The 22,872-nt window shown below is 47.4% G+C and overlaps 1 pseudogene; it reads right to left on the minus strand.

Moving 5' to 3' along the window:
* Positions 1-465: 465 nt before the first annotated feature.
* LOC132476204 (interferon regulatory factor 6-like) overlaps positions 466-22,872 on the minus strand; it is a 34,204-nt pseudogene continuing 11,797 nt past the window's right edge.

Raw genomic sequence — 22,872 nt, forward strand, 5'->3', positions numbered from 1 at the left:
CTTAGACAAAGTGCTAGTACTCCCCCCGCACCTCCCCTACCATGTGTAGTGTGAAAGGGAGGTGCAATGACAATGATTCTTCACTGAGATCAATTTGTACCCAATTCAGAAAGAGATTTTCTCTGGGTCCTAAAGTCCCTCAAAACCCAAGAGCCTTCTTGACCAAATCCACAGTCATTAACTTCCCCATCCCACAAATCCCCTGGGCAAACTGATAAACCCAGGCCTTCCACCCACCTAACAGGTGAGTAACCTAGAGCTGCACAGCATCAATCAGAGCATCCCCATGGGCAAGTAGGTATGGGCTAATGTTTCTTTAGTTCCTGGTGACTCATCAGCCAGCCAGGAACCAGACACAGAGGCTACCTGGGGGACTATTCTATACATGGCAAAGAAATGGAGGCAGAAGGTGGGGCAGGAAATGGACTGTAATAGGAGCTGAAGATCCAGCTAGAAAATCAAGGCTCACTTACTTGGGAGAGAGCTGATCCACAGCTCTGGAGAGCTATAGAAAGGCTGTATAGGTGCCTGGGGTACTTCCATCTCCAGAGGTTCCGTTTTGGGCCACACTGCTTCGGGGATGCAGTTGCCCACACTGCAGTTGCCCACACTGGCTGGTGCTATGGGAGAACCTAGAACAGAAGGATGTGGGTGAGCAGGCAGGAGCACCACACATGCATATCACCTGGCTCCGAAGCTCTCAAACCTAAAAGGTCCAACACTGGACCACAACTCCGTGTGGCAGCCCATCAGTAATTCCCCCAACAAACACCAAAAGAAATAAGGCTCTGCTGCTTCTGCTTCCTAATCTTATTAGTTCTCTCATAAACTCATAATTCTGAAAACATGCATTTGCTGATGATTAACAGACAAGTGGGCACTCCCTGGGGTTAAATTAGAACAGGCATGAATGAGAGATTCCCTGTTACAAAATTTGAACCCAGCAATTAAACAGAAACTGGTTGTCTTCCGTAATGAACTCAACTAAATTGGTTGATTAGCTTCGAGTAAGTGTTAATGTATAGAAATTCCTTTAAAAACAAACACATACTTTTTTACATGCATGAAACATCTGGAAGGATACTCAGGAACCTGGAAAGATCTGTCTCTCTTCCAGGGAAGGAACTGTTCAGACAGGTTAGAAGGAAAACCTTTCAGCTGATTTCCTTTTTGTACCATTATGAATTTTAAACCATGTAAGAGTATTATTTATTCAAAAGTATCCAGTTAAAGCTTTTAAAAGAGAGAATGAAAAACACATCCTATATCCCTGCTATTGTCAAAGTTGGCTCACTCCAAAGTTTACAGATCTTTCCTCCTAGCCTCACCTTTTAAGCATCTATCCTTCAACAATTCTTCTTCCTCTGCCCAACAGCTCTGAAATCACAGAGGTTAAGGTTTCTTTGACCCTTTGTGTACGAGTCTGGTTATATCTATGTACCCATTTTACTTTTTTATTTTTAATATACGTTCACATGTTTCCATAAAGGATCCAAGGTGGCCCATAACGTAAGGACACACAATATTAGCTTTAAAAAAACATGAAAAAAAAAAAAAGGGAAATCATGATCCTGGAAATGGGTTGCATCCTTTTAAGGGGTGAGAATAACAGAATGAGTGAGCCAAAGATTTGGGAAAGGATCTCACATTTCCAAATGTCCAAATCTTAAAATTGCACCAAGTGGGAATGTAGCTGTGGCAATATTAACCTGAGAGAGCTCTATGATCGTTGTCTTTACTCATCACTTGGTTGCAAGGTTATAAATGACAGGGTAGGGGCTTCCCTGGTGGTGCAGTCGTTGGGAGTCCGCCTGCCGATGCAGGGGACGCGGGCTCGTGCCCTGGTCCGGGAGGATCCCACATGCCGCGGAGCGCCTGGGCCCGTGGGCCATGGCCGCTGGGCCTGCGCGTCCGGAGCCTGCTCCGCGACGAGAGAGGCCACAGCGGTGAGAGGCCTGCGTACCACAAAAAAAAATAAATAAATAAATAAATAAATAAATGACAGGGTAAGTCAAGGAGGGCAAGTAGACAGATAAGAGTCATTTCCTGATTCTCAAAAGAAGGGGCATCACCTAGGGAAGGGGACTCCAAAATCCTACAGGAATCATCTTGATATACTAAATTTTCTAGGTGGCAAAAGTATCTCATTTGACCCTAGCAGCCAGATGGAACTTAGAAAAGTAGTGAAAAGCTACTCAACTGAATGCAAGTCATATGACTAGGAGCATATCAGTGGACAGTTCAAGTGAAGATGCTGTGGAAGAGCAGTTCACCTTGTGTCTGAGCGTCCTCAGAACGTGCAATGGGAGACGCAGTACCTGCTCTGTCTCACAGTGACCCTCCAACCTCTAAACTCTTTCCTGGGAAGCTGAATTCAAAAAGTCAATTTAAAAAAAAGATAGGGCTTCCCTGGTGGCGCAGTGGTTGAGAGTCCGCCTGACGATGCAGGGGACATGGGTTCGTGCCCCGGTCCGGGAAGATCCCACATGCCGCGGAGCGGCTGGGCCCGTGAGCCATGGCCGCTGAGCCTGCGTGTCCAGAGCCTGTGCTCCACAATGGGAGAGGCCACAACAGTGAGAAGCCCGCATACCACAAAAAATAAATAAATTAATTAATTAAAAAAAGATAAAAGTCTCTAGTAGAGAAATTTTATCAGAGCCTAGTATTAAGAGCTGTAGAGCCACAAGTTTCCCATGATACAGCCTTAGCAGACGCTGTTAAGGCGGTGACAGAAAATTTGTACCGAGGGAAATAGCAGAAGAGTTTGCCTACAATTCACGAAAATGATCCCTGCACTTGGCCTGAAGGAAATCAGCAACATTTATAACAGCTTGTGTATTTGTATGCGGGATTGAGAAGGAATTTAATTTTTTAATTTCTCTGAATTATCACATAAGATTCAGAAGATGCTCTCTCTGCCTAGAAGCCACCCCACTGGGATAACTATGCCTACGGAGTTCCTTTGCCTATGACTCCTACTTGCTAACAGACTGGCAGCCTGGCCCCAGGGCCTGGTCGCTGCTCCCAGTGCAATGGTGGATATGGTATCAACGGTTGCAAAATCAAAGCCCCTTACATCCTCTCCATGCCTCTGTCCCACCCCCCACCCCACTCACCATTGATGTTCAGGAAGGGGAAGGTGTCCTGGATGGGAACGTGGTGCTGTGACTGGTCCAGCTCATCTTCCTCATCTTCTTCATCCACATCATTATCTTTCTCACCCCAAGGAGCAGATCCAGTGGATCCTACCCGAGAAACTCACACACACACACACACACACAAAGGTCAAACGTGAGGCGCTCATGTTGCAGTGTCATCCCTGCAGCTGACCCACTGTTCAAGCTAGGCACTGCCAGCACAGAGGTTCCTTGGGTTCGGTGTGCACCCTCAGTGCCAAAGAGTGGGAACCAAGGGTGTTCACCCCACTCCCAGCTCCTCCTATGGAGCCCCAGTGCAAGCTCTCATCCCCTCCCCTATCCAGGAGCTGCAGACCCTACTCCCTTCTCCTAGAAACCTTTTAATTCCTACTCTAAACCCCTTTCTACACATTAGCATCCCTTCTAAGGACCCAAGGAGCACAGCTTCTCTCCTTTATAAGCTTACTGTGAAGACAGACCCTTCCCTCATGGCAGAGCCTCACTCGATTCACTGGAGGTCAAGTCTAAATTATCTGGCTCTTAGTCGGAACTTGCTAAACATTGAGTAAATATAGGGATCAGGTGGTATTCTCCTAGGAAAAATACCATACAAATTAAATGATCACTTACCCATCATTTATAAAGAGAACTTAATAGCCTTCATAATGTCATGTCGTTTGATTCTTAGAACAGCCTTTGAAATACACAGGAAAGATGAGAACCCAGATTTTATAGTGAGAGAAGCTTAGGCTCAAAAGGTTGAATGACTTGATTCAATGTCCCACAAGTAGTGAGATGGAAAGACCGAGGTTTATAACTCAAGACCTTCTAAGTTTTAATCCCTCCTTCTTCTAAACTACCTGGCCTCTCTTCTCAGTGTGGAGTCCCAAGAGAAGTTATTTTTTATAGAACTCAATACCCCCTCTTCTTTCTAATGCTTTACTGTTCCACTGCGTGGGCAGGAAGACTGTGCTGAGTTTATATCTTTTGTTCTCTGGGTTCTTTCTAGGGACAGGATTTCTTGCTTTATTTACCAGTCTTCAACTTTGTAAGCGAGGCGACTTCCAAGTCGACTATTGCTTTAAGGGTCCAGCCCGGAACCTGGCACACTGTCCACCTTCTCCCCAGCAGCTGGGGCCTCACCTGGGTTAATGATAGAGCCCTGGGGCTGGGGGATGTCACACACTTGATATATCTTCACTGGGTTCATGGGCACCTCCTTGGTGCCGTCGTACATCTGGTTGAATTCCCTGCTCTTGTTGAGCGCACAGCGGAGCTGGGCCTTCCATTTAGCTGGGTCGGGGTCGTCCACCCCTTCCTGGTACTTCCCCTGTCTCCACAGCCCAGGCCTGAGGGATAGGAAACTGCAGTGAGTGCCTGCTTGTTGCCCAGAAACACTGGAAAGTGTGCCCGCCCTCCCTCATACAGACACAGATACACACAGCCCTGCCTGACCGCCCCATCACCCCAACTCCAATTGACAGAGACTGCAGCAGAAAACACCACGCTGGGGACCAGGCAAGGCAGGGCCTGAGAGAAATTAAGCCAAATGCAAATACAATATTTTAAAAAGAGGAGCCTCATCTGAAGTGCTTGTGCCAGCATCATCTGTCAAGACTACAATGGCCTTAATGAAGGGTTGAAAATAAAGAAAAATCTGGAACAAGTATACACCAAAATACTAATGGTAACTTTTGGATAGCAAGATTTCAGGTAATTTTCTTTTGTTTTGTTTGCCTTATTTGTTTTTCACATGAATTGCTTATATAATGAGAAGAGAAAGGGAGTTGGCGTATGATATGAAGAATTTAGGCTTGCTGCTCCCTCTCCCTTCAGTCTTTAATCTGATGAACAAATAACTGTTGAAACCAAGTACCTTTAGGAGTAGCAGCCCATAGGAGGGCAGGAAGCACGCTCTGGGGGTTCAGCTGGCCTCAGTGCGAGGCTGAGGGCCTCAAGTCCTAATAAACTCACACCACCTGCCTTTCCCTGCTTCCTCAAACTCCCACATTGGGAACATTTTGCTGGGAACACCAGTGGCTGGTGGCCTGGGCCAAGACCAGTGCGGCCCCGCCTCTCTGGTTTTCAATTTCCAGGTCTAACGGGCATTTGTGTGTCTGTTCACGGGATATCAGCCCTCCCCCACTGTTAACGTATCTCAGATGTCTACACTTTCTTCAGCGCTGTGACGTATGTGCTGGTGCAGAAAAGGGGGATGTCTTCTGCAGAGGACTCAAGGTCAGGAAGCACACGGCAGCTTGTTCAAGTGGACAGGGCACATCGCTTGTCCAGTCCCAACTCCCTGCCTCTGCTCCTGAACTAGACTACTTCCTCAAGCCGAAATGGAACTTTTCCGGCCCCGTCCTTTGAGCTCTCTGGTCTCCCTCAGTCAATCCCTGCAGAGCCTCACAATCATGAGGAAGCTTCTCTCAACAGCCAAGCTAAATCCTTCTCCTCCAATGCACTCATTTCTTCTTACCACCTTCTCAGACCTGGGGGCTCCTCCACTTGGTGTGCAGTATGGAATGAAGCAGTTTGACAAAGCTGCTGCCCTTGGGCACTCAGCAGGTTCCATTCCATCCAACCCCCTGCAGGGGATTTCAACCTCGTCAGTCCCTAGTGTCGGAGAAGCACGTCTCCAGTTGCCCCTGGCAGTACCTGGCTGCTGCCTCCTCACGTTTTCCCCTCTCTTTGCTTGATCCTCCGTGCCCACTCCCGCTCTGGCCCCATCCAGCTGGCTTGGGCTGTGCTGACTTTGGCACAGGTCTGCAAAATTTCTGTGGCTCCCTGAATCCCTGCCCCTCCACAGAGAGCAGCCAGACTAACATCCTGCTCACAACACAGCCATTCCCCAGGGCCCACTCAGATGATGCAGAGAACCTGAGGCTGATGCAGCAGAGGGTGGTACCCACCACATGACAATCGTTGTGCTTTATAAACATCCCTTATTCAAACCCATTCTGAGTCTTGCCTCTGAGATTCTGGTCACTGGGCAGGTCCCTATTTCTCTTCCTAAAATGGACAGTCTCTGCATTTTTATGGCAATTTACGAGTCCCTTCCCACACACTGATTTCACTCAATTCTCACAACAATCCTATGAGGCAGGCAAGACTGGTTTTAGCCCCATTTTACTGAAGGGGAAGCTAAAGCCCAAAGAGATTATGTGACTTGTTCAAGACCACACATGCAAGGGATGGTAGTAGGATCTGAAGCCAGGTTTTCCAGCTCCTGGTCAGAAGGGGCCGTCTGACAATGGGGGAGCTGATAGGCCTGGGTTCAAACCCTAACCCCACCGCTTATTGGCTGTGTGACTTGGGCAAGTTACTTAGCCCCTCTGAGACTCAGCTTCTGCACCTGTAACACGAGGGTGCCGCCCCCCTTACAGTGTTTTCGAGAAGCAAATGAGATAATGGACCTAGGGTATGCAGCAGGCACCCACTTAATGCTAGTCAGAACGGCCCACACCCCATATCCTGCCAAAGGCCTGTCAGAGCTTGGGATCTGTGAAAGCACCCTCACTCTTCTCCTGACACCCAGGCCCTCCCTTAGCATTCTGCAAACAGATACACAGATATAAGTAGGACAAAGCAGCTTCCCACAGCCAATTTTTCCTCAAGCCCTAAGCATACAGAACATTCTCACGAGTGGAGCTTTCAGGAACCAGTCTCCTCCCACATGGCCAGCCACCACCAGGCACTTCAACAGCAAGTCCAGTTTCAGACCAAGGCCACAGCGAGAGGCCAGCTGGGCCAGGGCAGGTCCATCCCCCTCTGATGCCAGCTCCAGTAATTGGTGCTGATTTACAGATGTTTTCCTTACCACTTTCATATCATTATTTAATGTTTACATTAAAAGCATTCATTTACTTTCTAATATTCACAGGCCAATTTTTCTTCTACCTCTCATCTCTACACCCAATATAATTGAGTTGGGTGGGAAACAACTCTAAGTTGGCTCTCCTTTGAGGTATGAGCCCACCTTTCCTGGCCCAGTCTCAGCAAGAACCTGGAGCATCAATCTTGAGAGGCTCAGGGCAGGGACTGGATTTCACTTTTGACTTCCAACTTATAGTCAGGGAAGAAATGGGCAAACTCATTTCTCCGTGTCTTGGGAGTGCAGGAACTAAAGCTACTCATGAGATGGAAGACTGACCAGCAGAGAAGTTGGTCTGGAGCAGAGGCATGGGCTCCGGAGTTACAAACCACATAATACCCCTTCCCACAACGAGCTTCCCACCTACTTCTGTCTTAGACTTTGGTTTCACTGACATTTTATGAAATGCCACGTGATTCAATCTTATTTTCAGTGAAGCAAAATAACTCTCACATCAGAGCTACTCTTTAGTTAGGAAAACATATTTGTAGAATAAAAACCTGTAATTAAATCACCTTTCATTTTTAAGCGGAGGTTATGGATGGGGCAAAATGTTTTAACATCAAAAGAAACACTTGCAAAGGGCCCTCGACACCCATTGTACAGGCTGTTAGGAGCCTGCTAACACTCAGGAGTTCTGCCCTGATCTGGACAGCCATTCCCGGGCCAGAGCAAGAGCCCTGAGTGAATGAAGGGTTGATTGCTGGCTGACCCTTGGGAGTTCTAGAACAACATACACAGCATACACGCACTTACAGAAGTTTAGCCAATCACACCTGGGATCCCTTCGGATGTGAGTTGAGTAGCTTTGACCAATGGGAAAGAATAAATGGCCTCAACCGTAACAGACATGCCCCAACAAGAGAAATTACTATGCCTGCTAAGTTTGCCCCCACCCCCCATCATAAACATTCTTTTTGTTGCATCAGCATTTTGGATCTAGTACCTTCTTCAAGCCAAAATTGAAAACAGGAAAACAAAAAACCAGAAAGGTCTGAGAGAACTGGAAAACACTTCAAGTCAGATGGTAAAAGAGTACCTTGACCTTGAAAATGGTATTTTCCTCCTCTTGTTGGGGGCTATGCCGGGTGGCATGTTTCTAGGGAATCTGGAAGCGTTTGGAGTCCCTATGTAGCCAGATGAGCCCAGGGTACAGGCCACTATCCACTTGGGCCACCAACCAGGGCTTCAGCCGAACTCTGCGGGGGTGGAGAGCCATGATCTGGGTTGGGGGGAGGGGGAAGAAATGGGGAGAGGAGAATTAGGCCAGCCCCTGGGAAAAGGTCCCAGCCACTGTTCCCCTATGATAGAGCTACAGTTCCATTAGATTACAGCAAAGAAACTAAATATGGGAATAAACTGTGCCAGGTGGGGCAGAAAAGAAAACGGGTTAAAAGGTTCTTTTGATTCTTATTCCAAAGCCATTTATTTTTCATGCTCTAGCCAAATCAGACTTATCACGTAAGTAGATCACATTTCTTCTATTTAAATCCTGAGGCAGAAAAATAAAGAGATGATGTCATCCCTGCTGGAAAACAGTCCTTCCGCAAGTACCAAGGGAAGAGAAGAGAAACTGCTCTTTTCAATCCCATCTCGGGAGAAGGAAGAAAAAAGTTACGGAAATAGCAGGTATATAGGCAAGAACTTGAAGCATGCTCTCTTTTTAGACAACTAAGGTGAATGGGAATATTTTAGTAAGAAATGACACCATCGTGATGAGAGAGAAGTAGGCGAGGGATGGTCCCTGGTTCCAAAGTCCTCACTTACATAGATGAGCAGGCAGTGTATCCACAGGGATCTGAGAGCTGGGCCTCAAGTCAGTTTTCCTTTCTCTGGGCCACCCAAAGTTTCTGCACCAAAAAAAAAAAAAAAAAATGCGGGGTGTGGGGGGTCTGAGCTGGTTATCCCCACGACAATCCAGTGTCTAGGAGAAGGCTTGGGAGCACTGGAGACAAAGTGTAAGAACCCTGCCCTGTATCTGAGTCTGGTAAAGCTAAGATGCCCTAGAATGATCAAATACCACAGTTCCTAACCCTATAGAGTACTAAAGCCAGTCATAAGACAAGCTCTGTACTGCTGGGACAGCCTCCTCACCTGGGTCTGTTTACCTCCCCACAGAGGCTGAATTGAACTGATTGGTTGCTGGAGCCAGCCTGGGTAAAGTCTGCAATTGATTCTCATAAAGGGCATAGCGTAGCAGATAACATTGGTGGCAGCGGCCCGGCACTCACAGCGGGGAAACAAAGGCCTGCCCAGACTGGGTGCCTAAAGGAAAAAGCAGTTACCGGAGAAGTGTTTGCCTGGGGTGTTGTGTTTAGATTTTTTGGCGTTCTCATTTCTCTTTGTTTTTACTTCGGGTGAGAAAGACAGGCCTGCAAAAGAACGTTCATTCAACAAATATTTGTCCGTCAGCTACTGTGTGACAAGGGCGACATTAGTTACTAAACACAATGTTCTCATCAGACTCCCTGAAGAAATCCACATTGGAATTGCTCAAACATCCACTGACCTGAGAAAAGGAAGATAAATAAGTCACCTTCCCACCCAGAAAGATTCCCACCTGGATCGCGGTTCAGAACCCAAACCAGCTGAGTCAGCCAAAGGCTCCCCCGAAGGCTCCCCCTCGGAGGAACTTAGCTTAAGGGGTGGGTCCTAAGGCCACTTCTCTCCCCAGACAGGCTCCCAACAAATGGGAAAACTGAAACCCAGCTCGGTCACTGGCACTTTAAGAGCGAGGCAGGACCTGCTCTCACCTGAGCCTTCTGACCCAATTACCAAGTTCTGCAACTGAAACCTTCCCCCCTGGGGGCAGCTCACAGTGGGTAGGTGAGGTAGCACCCGGTACTCAAGTGCCCCCCACCCCCATGTTCTTGGCCTCCGTGTAGGTTGCTCTGTAGGACTGCAAAGTCAAGCTATCAAACCATGGAGAACATTTACCTTATAAGGAGGAGGGAATGCATATTCTCCCCAGGGCAAGTTCTAGCCTTCTCTTCCTCAGTCCTGGCCTGCGGGAAGGGGGATGGGGTAAGGGAAGAACAAAGAGAACAGGGAAATGGGCAGCAAACTGGTCCACCTAGTGAGGGGCTTTCGAGAATTTCTGTTGCAATATTGGTCAGTCTTGTGTCGAGGCCTGGCAGACACGTGAAATCCACCTCTTGACGGATCATGGGCTTTGAAGAAAAGGGCTTATCCTAGTTGATCCACAGCACATCAAAAAAAATTAAGGCAACCAGGCCAACGCAAGGAACTGCACAGAGTGCTGGGGAGGGAGAGGCAGCCACCCTTAGAGGTCGATGCCTAAGTTCTAGAGCCCTGTGTTCTCAGCATTCTCCCAAGATGGCAGTACACAGGAGCAACGCTGCCCCAGCCTCCTCCTCCTCTATGCCCCACCTCCATCACAGCTAACCCTCTCCACCTTCTGAAAGTCCACCGAGATCTCCTCCACCTGCCACCCAGCACCTAAGACTATAAGAACAGGCAGAGAGGCAAACTTTGGAAGCAACCAAGATCACAGAGAAAAATATCTAATTAGACATTCATAGGTTGCAATAGCAAGTAGCCATTAACATCGAGGCATCTGAAGAATGTTTACTGGATTTGGGAAAATGTTTAAATATGTACTTAAGGGGGGAAAAGGCATCATACAATATTGACTGTATAGTAGTATCTCCATCTTGTAACAGGACGCGCACTTGTGTACATAAGCACAGAGAATTTTTGAAAGGGAAACAAATAATACATCGATGCGACAAGAAGTTCTTAGTGGTTACCTGGTGATAGGACTGTGGGTGAATTCTTTACGTGTCTAAGTACTTTTGTATACGATTCACATTTTCCTACAATGCCGTGTGTCGATTCACAACTTAAAAACAAAACACTACAAGTAGTATTTTTTTTAACCACAGGAAGCGAAGACATTTCTTGGTCACTGGGAGATATAAAAGATGATGGCCTTCAGCTAATGAAACCATGGTAACAACAATCCTCTATCTACATAGCCTTAACAGTTTTTTCATGCGCTTTTATTTAACGTGTCTGATTTCATCCTCATAATGAAATGATCATCCCCATTGTTATCATCCCTATTTTACAGCTGGGTTAACTGAGGCACAGCAAAGTGTTTTATCTGGGGCCTGGACCCAACACTGCTCAGTCAGAATGTGCTGTACCATATCCTGCCACTGCACCCAGCCTTCTAAGTCCCTCCCTTCTTCTATACACCAAGAAAGTAAATGAAAGACATCAACAAAGATCCAAGCAGCATGGAGGGCCAACGAAGTGGTTAGGGAGGAGACTGAATGACACCCACCTTTAAACACACCTAAACCAGAGTTCTCTTTCAGAACACTCTCACCACCCAAATCCCAATGCCCACAGAACAAGCTTAGCCTAGTTTAAGTCAGCTCTGGCATCTCTAGCTGCCATCACAGCAAAATTCAAGGCCTGTGTCTCCAACAGGTATTCAACTAGCCAAAGAACAAAGATTTAACCCACCCACTCCCCTCATACTGGGCACTGAGCAGGGACACTATCAACCTCCCCAACGCATAAACCACCCAATCTCACACCCCCATTCCAGGGAACAGGTCCCCTACAAACACCTGTACTCCACCTCTGCAGCCCCTGCCCAGACTAGTTTCCAGGAACACGGCCACCCCAAAGCCAAGATTCAGTCGTCAGTGGTTTTGCTCAGAGTAAAACACACACCCTCATTTCTTGCAGACAGGCCTCCGGAGTGGTCCTGCTTTTTCCCTTCCTCCTGGAGAGACCTGAAATGCCATCTTCCAAGTTCCCCAGTCTTTCCTCCGTTTAGTTTAGCCCTGTTCAGGGGTAAATTCTGGGCCTCTAGCCATAATGCCCACACCCTGCCTCCCTGCTTGATTGAAGTTGGCGGCTGGAGAGGGAGCTACAGGGTAGAGGTGCTGCTGTCACCCAGGAGACAAACATCGAAAACTACTCTCCTGGGTCGGCATCAGCTTTCACCAACCCCTACTCAAACGCCTTCTTCCTCTCCCTTCCCTGGCTTCCACTTCTGACATCCACCAAGAGAGCAGGGCTGGGGGAGGGATGACCCCTTTACCACACAGCAGGCTCCCTGTAAACAGTGGCACCCTGGGTCTGCTTTCCAGTGAGGCCTGGAAGACTTTCCCCACTTCTCTATACCAGCCCTCCAGCCCTTTCAGGCGAAGAGGGCCTCACCCCCAGAGCAACCACGCCCGGCGCCGCCCTCGCCAGCACGTAGCTTCGCTACTTGGAAATTCACGGGTGTCTCTCAGGCCCAGGGCAGGGGCCTGACTGTGCTAAACAAATCCCAGGAGAGGAAACAAGCTAGCTAAAGTTACTGGCCGGCCCGACGCGCAATTTCCCAAAACACCCACCAAGATCAAGCGCCGGCCGGCCTGGGAAATCCCCTCTTGGGGATCCAGGGGCCTGCGGAGCGGTGAGCTGGGAGGACCAGCGTGGTGGAGGAGCCTTAGCGCTCCCCGACGGTTGGTGGGTAGGGGCCCGAGAGCGTCACACTCCAGTTGGGCGGGAGGGAAAGGGAGTCGACAGAAGTAGGGGGTCGGTAAGGGCCCAGCGCCCCCGGGCTAGGACCGCCCGAAAGCTACGTGAAGCAGAGCGATGGGCACCCAGCCCTACAGGCTATCCCCAAACAAACAGATGTCCTTAAGCAAGCGTTCCTCACCCCCACAAACTCTGGAGGGGACGCTTCTTCACCGGCGGGCGTGTCCTCCCTCCCTCAAGCGAGGCTCCAGACGTTGGCGTCCCCACCTTTCTTCAATCCGGCCGCCAGAAGCGAACGTCCCTCCGAACCAAGTCCCCAGTTAGGATCACCCGTCGCCACTGCTCTCCTCGGCCGCTTGGGCAAGCAACACCTGGCTCTGCGCAGGTAGGGACTGCAGGCTCCGCTCCCGGTCCCACACCGGCCCTCACCTTACCCGCCCAGGTGAGCCAAGCTCACGTCAGCGCCTCGCCTCGGGAAGCCGCGGACCCATCTGCCGTCCCCCCACGCCTCCCAGGTGTGGCCACGCCCCCCTGCGTTCAGGATTGGCGGGTTGCGAGAAATATGATACTCCGTGTTCCTGGGCAGCCCAGCACCCCACCAGCCCCTTCCCCACCGCCCTCCCCCGCTTCTAATCCGGGCTGAGAAAATTCCGGGACTGGGGTCCAGACCTGACCCCTTGGGGCTAGTGGTCTTCTGAACTGGAAGCGACTGGGAGGAAAAATAAGTCGAAAAGACTTAGATCTAAGTCGAGAAGGTGCCTCCCTTCCTTCATGCCCCATAATCCCCCTGCGATGTGGAGACAGTTAACTACAAATAAGGATTTAGAGATTCTGTGTTGGCCCTAATACCTGTGGGCCTGTATAAGTGGAGTGGGGTATGGGGAAGGGAGGGACTCGGGACACTTGGTCCCTTCTGAGGGAAGACCTGTGGCCTACAGGGCAGGAATCCTGCCTTCACTCTGCCTTTTACCCCTATGACCCCGAGTGAGTTGCTTAGCTGCTCAGTTTCAGTTTCCTCATCTATTCAATGAGAATAATAGTCCTGCCTTTTCCAAATACTATCAGGTAATGATTAAAAGCATGGCCTCTGGAGCCAACTACTGAGATTCAAATCCAACTCCATCAGTTACTACAGACTTGGGCAAGTTTTTTAAGCTGTCTGGGCCTCAGTTTCTTATCTGTAGAAGGAGGTAAATAATAGTACCCACCTCAAAGGCGTGTTGTGGGTATTCAAAAAACTATTTCATATAAAGTGCTTGGAACAGTATTTGGCACTTTCCAATTGCAGTATAAATACCATTTTTATTGGTGTGAGGATAAAAAGTACCATATTGGCATTGCCTCATGGAAGAAACAGACATCTACTGTTACCTGAAATTCAAGGCCTGTATGTCCCTTAACAGGTGCTTGATAAAAGTTCTCTCACCTTTCCCACTGCAGAGAACTCCGGTCCATGTAAAGTGCATGCTTACAGTGAGCTGTGTACTAGCACATGAGATGTGGAAGCACTAGGCTGTCACAGGTAAGAAGGGGCATAAGCAGGGTACTTAGGTTTTGGGGTTTAAAGCAATGTGTGAGAGACCATGATGGACTAGTGTTACGACTGAATTGTGTCCCCCCCAAATTCAGATGTTGAGGTCCTATAACCTGCAGTATCTCAGAATGAGATCGTGCTTGGAGATAAAGTCTTCACAGAGGTAAGCAAGTTGAAATGCAGTCATTAGAGTGCGCCCTAATCAAATACAACTTGTGTCATTCTAAAAAAAGCCAGGAAATTTGGACACAGAGACAGATAGGCATTGAGGGAAGATGATGTGAAGAGACGCAGGGAGAAGACAGCCATCTTCAAGCCAAGGAGAGAAGCCTGGGACAGATCCTTTCCTCACTCAAAGTCCTCAGAAGGAACCAACGTTACAGACACCTTGATTTTGGACTTCTAGCCTCCAGAACTGTAAGACAATACATTTCTGTTGTTTAAGCCAGCCAGTCTGTGCTACTTTTTTGCAGTAGCCCTAGTAAACTAATACAGATGAGTTGGAGAGCTCCAGATTTGGTAATACTGTGGACTTGATTCCTAGTCCCAATTCAGCCTAGGGACATAGCTAGCAAAGGCCTGGGAAGGCAGCAAGGCCCAGATCTTGACTCAGGCAGCCTCTGTCTCAGTCACTGCTTGTGGCCACTCTTCCGTTCACTTAGGGGAAGGGAAGGGCTATCTCGTCAGCACAGCCAGCCTATTACTGCTGATGAGCCACCAGACAAGCCATATCTTCCATCAGGCCCAGGGCTGGGCTTCTGAGACCAAGCAAACAGTCCACTGCAGGTGTGTGTGATGGAGGAAGACCACCAGGAGAGTGTCATTTGAGGGGAGCCAAAAGCCCAATGGCATACAAGTATGAGTGCACACACAGACATTCACTTTTCCAGTAGCTGAAATTACCATAACTAAGGTGATTTCTTAGTGATCTTCTTTGGAAGACACATTTTTTTTTTTTCTTCTGCTCTGTGTGGCTTGTGGGATCTTAGTTCCCTGACCAGGGGTTGAACCCCGGGGCCACAACAGTGAAAGCTCCAAATCCTAACCACTGGACCACCAGGGAATTCCCTGGAAGACACAGAGTTTAGAATCAGAAAATTCGAGCTGGGAGGGCCCTTCAAATCCTCTAGTCTAGGGATGAAACTGGCTTAGAGATGTTTGTTTGACCCACACGTTTTTTGGTTTTTTACTTTTTTTAAAATTTTTTGGCTACATTGGGTCTTCGTTGCTGCGCGTGGGCTTTCTCTAGTTGCGGCAAGCGGGGGCTACTCTTCGTTGCGGTGAATTGGCTTCTCATTGCGGTGGCTTCTCTTGTCACAGAGCACGGGCTCTAGGTGCATGGGCTTCAGTAGTTGCAGCATGCGGGCTCAGTTGTTGTGGTGCACGGGCTTAGTTGCTCCACGGCATGTGGGATCTTCCCGGACCAGGGCTCGAACCTGTGTCCTCTGCATTGGCAGGTGGATTCTCAACCACTGTGCCACGAGGGAAGTCCCCCACACAGTCTTTTAAACATTGGGAGATTTCACATAAACATCCAGATCCTTAGCATCTCTTGAAGAGTCAAATGCTCTGGATAGCCTAGGTCAGCATTTCCAACAGGCAGCAGCTGCCCATTTAGAGGGAGTCTACAGGTAGCAGTCAGGACAACCCCATCATATTGGATTCACTCATTTACTTTAATTTCCCGATTCTGTAGGCATATGAGTTTGCAACCTCTAGTCCAAATATCCCTTTTTTAAAGGTGAGAAAACTGAGGCCCAAGGAGGTCAAGTGATTTGCTTAAGGTCACATAGCAAATTAGCCACAAAGCCAAGACTAGAACCCAAGCCCAGAGCTCTTCCCACCTGGACCCTGTTCAGCACCCCAGCCAGACTCTATTCTGACTGTGCTGCACCGGTCGTTAATTTTTTTTTTTAAGTTACCCATGCATCTAGACACTGTCGATATTATGGTGAACAACTCCTGTGTCACTCTACTGAAGAATCAGTGAAAGGGAATAAAGCAGGAGGAATTAAGGTAGAGATCAGGAGGAAACTCCTGGCTCTTCAAATGATGAGAGCTGGCAATAGGCTACCCTGAAGTCTCCTTTGCTTGAGACATACCTCATCTGCTTGGTCTGAGGAATAAGAACATCTTGTGAGTCTCTACAAGGGCTCTAGAGGAATCAGTTCTTCTATGTTCTCAAAAGAGCTCTCACGGGATTCAGACTTCCCCAGTGTGGCTTGAGCCTGCAGTGTTCCCAGCATTTTGCCCTCCGTCCCTGCTCAGGTGAGGCATTACTGAGTCACTTGTGAGTCTGAGTTTCAGGCAGTGGGATGTACGTTTGAGCACAGAGGCTGTGATTCATAACTACAGGGAATCAGGGAATTTCCCTCTCTGGCTCCCAGGCAACTCTTACCTGGTGAGGAGGGGTCTTTTTCACCACCCTGTGGCTTTGGTCTCTGCAATATCAAACATAGGACAATAAAGCCCAAAGCCCAAAGGTGACCCAAATCCCACCCTCTTCTTGGCAGAGTAGAGGGCATGGCAACTGGAACCTTTCCCAATGGCTCGGTACAGTGGAGAGTGTTCCTGGAATCAGTGACAGCAAATAATCTCAGAGACTGGGCTGCACGTCAGTGGAGCTCCTGAAGAAGGAGTAGGGACTTCAAGCTAAACAATCCAATTCTGTGCTCTCTCAGAGGAACTCAGACCCCAGCCAGCCTCTGGAAGGCAATTCTGGAACCCACCAGGTCTACCCCAAGTCCTTTCTGGGCCCTGGCTTATCTCTGGCTCCATCAAGTGTTTCAAGGTACTGGGGCCACCGATGGGCCTAACACATGGCCTGAACAACAACCTAAATTGTAGTGCACATTGCTGTTGCCCCTTCCTCTGTCCCCTTACCCTCCATAGACTGCATCCCAGAATGCAATTCAAATCCTAGAATCACTGAGCTTTCTGCAACGGAAGCTGCAGCAGAAATCCATAAATGAATCTATCTCACTTTCCAACCCAGACAATGAAACAGACTTTGGCCTGGGACTTTAGGAGAATTCTCCACTAACGTGTTCAGAATTACTTGTTTCTGACTCTTCCACTCCTTGGACCAAGCTGAGCACTGGTAAGTGTTCTCAGAGAAGCAGCTTTCTTTATTCCAAACTTGGATCTGTATAAGAGGAGGAGGAGGAAAAAGAAGGCTCAGTAACTCCCTTGGAAGTACGCTGCCCACCTGGGGCCCTCCCTCCAAATTTCTTCCCTTCAGCACCAATCTAACAGTCCACTTCCATCTCCCCTGGCAAAGAAAGTTGTCACTGGACCTGCAGATAAAAGAGCCAAACAAGAAGTTACAAGTACCATGAACGTGAGGGTTCATAGTCCTGATTTCAAATATGTTTCCCTGTTGGGACAGAGCAGTGTCCTGATTTTGACGTTGGTCAGCACCAAACTACCTATCCTTTGATTATCTATGGCTATGATATGAGATCGTGGATATGAAAGCTCTCTGAAATTGGACAAGTGCTGTGTGGATGGGAGGGCTTCTCACTGCTATTATCTGCTTTTTGTTTCCTCCTGTAAATAATTCTCTCCAGGCCTCAGTCAAGTCCTTGAGGGAAGCAAGGCACAGGCCAGACAGGAACTCCTGTAAGTCAGGAGCTCCTGGCACAGGGCTAGGGGCAGGGTGATCTCCACGAGCAACGGAGAATGTGTTGACTTCAGAAAAATGAGTTATCTGGGGATACAGGATCATTGGGGGTCAGTGAGATGAAAAACTGGACTTCTGTTCAGTAAGCCTGATTGACCAAATGTGTTTTATAGTGTCTCCCTCCCCAGGCCATTCCAGTAAAATGACAATGAAGGAATTAAAAAAAAAAAAGATTTTAACCCACAAGGTTAAGAGAGGACAAAAGCACAGGCGGGGAGATAAGATGGATGAAAGATTTCAACAGGAAATATTAGGAGATGAAATATTATGTTAACAAAAATAAGGAGTGAGGAGGGCTGATATTTTGATTATAAAACTTTCAGTACTATTTAATTTTTAAAGCAGATATATATAAAATTTAAGAAAAATATTATTATAAGTTTTTTTTTTTTTTTAAAGAAAGGAGCAAGAGCACCTGGGACTCAGGAGAGACCTGGGTGTCAGATCTTTCTTTGGTACTTGGTGACAGCAGAGCTTGTCACCGTCTCTGTCTGAGCCTGAGCCCCTTTATCTGAAGGAGCTGAACCACTGCCACAATCACCTTCTAGTTCTAACAGTTCCTAGTTCTACACGTAACTTATAGCGGCAGCACTGACGTCCTCAGAAGAACAACGTGTGCTTTGGAATTAGTCACAAGTTGTCTCAGATTTCCCCTTTCAATTCCTAGCTGTGTGAGCTGGCTGGGCCTCAGTTTACTCAGCTCATGCATGAGGATACTGCCTATTTCTCAGGACTGACAGAAGGAATCAATGAAATAAGTAAAGCAACAAATAAGTGAAGCAGCAAATGTATGTTTTCTCAACTGCTGCACCTCCCATATTTAGGCAAGGATCTGGCACAGTTCTGGTCACCAGGCATTGGTTTAATGAAAACCTGAAGAGTTCAGAAATGAGTCACTGTATTATTTATTCTTGGGGTAGGGAGAATGTGAAGCACCTCATTTCTGTTGATTGTATTAGGGGCAAGGTCCAAGTGTGGATATCAGAGCCTAGTGAGTAATTCCTTTGAGGAGAGGTAGCTAACTAAAGGGTAGACAAGGGAGGGCATGAATGAGAGGTTCTTTGACCAAGTACCCTCCATCCCTCCACCCCTCCACTGTGGGAACTTTCTCTTAACAGTGTCCACATACACAACCTCAACCTAGATTAGCCTCCTATTCCATTACCTGTCATTCTGCAGAAAAGGTAAAGATGGTGTCCACAGGGATTTCCTCTCTCTTGAGTGGCTCTGGACTGGCACACTGATTTTCCACACTATGGGCTGCCTTCCACACTAATTTCTCCACATCACTTAAAACTTTGGTTGCATAGCATTCAAACAGGTCATTCGATCTGGATGCTGCTCCTAGACACCTACAGCTCGACCCACCTCCTCAATTCCCACAGTCTGAATCCCAATTTGTCTGAGCTGAACTGAGGCCTACAAGGTGACTACATGCCATGGAGGGTTAACCCAATCCAGGAAGAAAGGGAAGATGTACATACAGATATAAGAGTTCAGTGTTGATCTCGTGTAAGCCCTGACCACGAGCGCATCCGGGTCAAGATCAAAAAGGATTTATATCTTTTCTAAGACAGACCCAAACCAGAGCCCTGGGCCCATCCCACATGAGACACAAGCATCATTCCTTCATTCTTCCTTCAGTAAATATTTATTCAGCGCCTCTTATATGCCAGACAAAATCCCTGCCCTCATGAAACTTACTGCCTCCTACTGTTTTCTTTTATTCCCACTGAAGCCCTCTGTTTAAACCTTCCCACGTGTATCCTTATACTATTGTGGCCCCATCCTATCCCCTACCCTAATCTATCCTAAGCCCCTTAGGCTCTGATCGGTTTACTCTTCTGGTCAAAAACATTCTGTGATTTCCCAATGTTTATTGAATCAAGAAACTTGATTCACTCATCCAACAAATGTTTATTGCATGTCTACGCTGGGTCAGGCTCTGTTCTAGGTGCTGGGGATACAACAGTGAGCATGAGAAACAGATAAAAACTTCTGCTCTTAGAGTGCTTATATTCTAGTGGGGGAGATAGACAATAACCAAGATAAACAAGTACGACAAGTAAAGCATGTTAGTTGGTGATAAGTTCTAAGAGCAATAAGGCAACAGGTCAGGAAGTGGAGGGGGCGAGGGAGAAGTAAAATTTTAGATAGACTAACCAGCAAGAAGAAGACATCTAAGTAAAGATCTAAGAAAATGAAGGAGGGAACCCTGGGGATAGCAGAGGGAATATGGGTCCAGAAAGAGAGGCTGGCAAGTGCAAAGGCCCTGAGGTAAGAGCACACTTTAAAGGATGAGCAGGGAGGTCAGAATGAGGCCCAGTGTCTGGCAGAGTGAGGAGAGAGGGGAGACGGTTGGGATGTGAGATCTGAGATCTAATAGCTGCAGCTTTTACTCTGATAGAGATAGGGGGCCACTAGGGGCTTTGAGCAGAAAAGTGACGTGGGGTGACTTGTTCTGCAGGATCACTCTGGCTGCTGTGTTTAAAATAAAGAGAAAGGAGAAAATGGCCAAGCAGGGAGATGAGTTGGAAGGTCCCTTGCTGGCCCTCTTCTGTTTGTCCAATCACATCTTTTACTATTCTGCTACCCTGTAGCCCTAACAGACTCTTCTTCCCTGAACACACTTGGCAGCGGCTGACCTATCATCCTTGATGAAGTGGCCTCCACTTCGAATAATAATAACAACTGGAGTAATAGCTGCTACTTATCCAGCATCAATAATTCCATTCAATTTTTTTAAAGTATTGTCTAATTTCGCTTACAGACATTATTTCATTTAATGTTTATATTTTGTCCCCACTTATTGGGAAAGCTGAGGCTTTTTACAAGTTGCCACCAATTGGAAGGTCCCTGGGCCCAACCATAAGATAAAGAACACTTGATTCCCTTTTGGTCTCAAGTGGACCATTTGCATCTTTATGGGTCTCCAGACCATGTGACCCTCTGGGCATTTCCTCACAGGAAGCCTGCAGAAAGGGAGAGGGAGGTGTTTAGGATGACCCTTAAATGTCAATATTAATTATCTGGAGAGAAAAACAGAAACAAAGGACATTTTAGGCAAAGAAAATAGCACTGCACAGGTTCAGAGGTACCACATGGGAGGGTCAGGAAACTGCAGTTTACTGGTGTGTAGCATTTATAGGGATGCATTAGGCAGGAAACAGATCTGGAAGGCCTTGAATGGAATGTCATATCAAAGAGCTAGACTTTCTCCTATTTACAGTGAGGGAACATTGAAGGAGTTTAGGTAAACAAACAAGTAAACAAAAATATTGTTCAAGCTTTAACAAGGTAAGAGTGTCCGGGAATGTTGAGGACTGTGTCTACTTGGAAAGCATGCATTCCTTGTAAAGGAAGCAGCCAGAGTTCTGGCTGATGGTTGCTGTACAGAAAGACAGGCCCAGTTTTGCCACTGGGAAATCTAGATTTTTATATAAATCTTCCAATTTTTTATATGTTTGCAACAAGTTTTTAAAAAATTTTGATTACGTATAAAATTTTAACTGTATATAAAACCCCGCATAGGAGCTGCCCTCTGGGGGCTTCTGCCTGGAGTATAAGTAAGCTCCAGGAGGACAGGGACCTTGTCTTATTTCCACTGTGTTCTCAGTTCTTGCCACAGAGCCTGGCACACAGTAGGTGTTCATACATGTTTGCTAAATGTATATGTATGTGTTAGTTATTAGTATTCGTATTGTACACTTGAGGAAACTGAGGCTCATGGAGGACAATAGATGACACGGGAAGTGGCCACACTCAGGTTCAAGTTCAAATCTCTGAACTTGGAAATAGACAAAATGTCTTGCAAGAAAGATGGATTGGGCTTCCCTGGTGGCGCAGTGGTTGAGAGTCCGCCTGCTGATGCAGGGGACACGGGTTCGTGCCCCGGTCTGGGAGGATACCACATGCTGCGGAGCGGCTGGTCCCGTGAGCCATGGCCGCTGAGCCTGTGCGTCCAGAGCCTGTGCTCCGCAACGGGATAGGCCACAACAGTGAGAGGCCTGTGTAGCGCCAAAAAAAAAAAAAGAAAAGAAAAGAAAGATGGATTAAGGTAGACTAAGAGTAGAAGAGTAGAAACAGCTCTTCGTCAGACCCTTACACCACCCCCATCCCCTATCCAGGATGTGGGGACAGCTCAGATGTCCTGTGTGTGGCTCCACTTGATTTTCACCCCCCTGGGAAACTTCTGATGCCGTTCTCTGGGACTGTTTTCCCTCTCTTATCTCATTCAGACCTAGGAATCAGAGATGAGGCAGCCCACTCACCACCTGTCCCTCCCCAGCACAGTGACATCTGTAAAACGTTGAGTTGCTAGCAGTAGCAGTTTCTTCTGGGTCTTTCAAATCCAAACAAGGACCCACCAGATCTTGCTGTCCAGGAGCCTGGATGACTAAATCCCTAGGGGTACCAGGTGGCTACAAGGCTTTTTCTGATCTAGTTCACTCTCTTACAAACATTATTAGCAGAGCTGCTCATGGCTGCTGCATACATAGAAATGAAAGGAGGTGGGCTGTACAGCAGAAACTAACACAACATTGTGAAGCAACTCTACTCCAATAAAAATTAATTTTACAAAAAGAAAGGAAAGGAGGTGGGAAAACAATAGAGCCAGTGAAGGGGGATTTGGGGAAATAGAATATCAGTGTTTGAGGCTTCTAAAATCAGAGTCAGGATTTCTGCTAAGATCTACTCAGTTGCCATAAAATCAATCCTTCCTTTCCCTCTTTCTTCCTCTCTTCCTCCCTTCATCAAATCAGACAATAGTTTAGTCAGTCAAGAAACATTTGTTGTTCAGTGTTCAACAGACTCCCATAATTGGCAGGGAATGATTTGAATGATGCCCATGAACTGTGTCACATTTTATTCATATATTCATACACTTTCAGTTTATTCAGAAAGGATAAGGAGAGAAGGAAACACTAGCATGTTTTGCCAACTATTACAATTCACAAGGGAAAGCTGTTGTTCCTCTCTACAATTCTGGGAGTAATTTACCAATTTCTGTACTCTTTCCAGAAGCTTGTATTTGAAGGCACAGTCACGGCTCAGTGCACTGATTTCTGTGCCAGAACCCCATGCACTGCATTGCTGGCCAGTCAGTTCATCTTGCACACATTCATTTTCCTTAAGTGGA

The sequence above is a fragment of the Mesoplodon densirostris genome, chromosome 2 (assembly GCF_025265405.1).
Source record: "Mesoplodon densirostris isolate mMesDen1 chromosome 2, mMesDen1 primary haplotype, whole genome shotgun sequence".
Classification (NCBI taxonomy): Eukaryota; Metazoa; Chordata; class Mammalia; order Artiodactyla; family Ziphiidae; genus Mesoplodon; species Mesoplodon densirostris.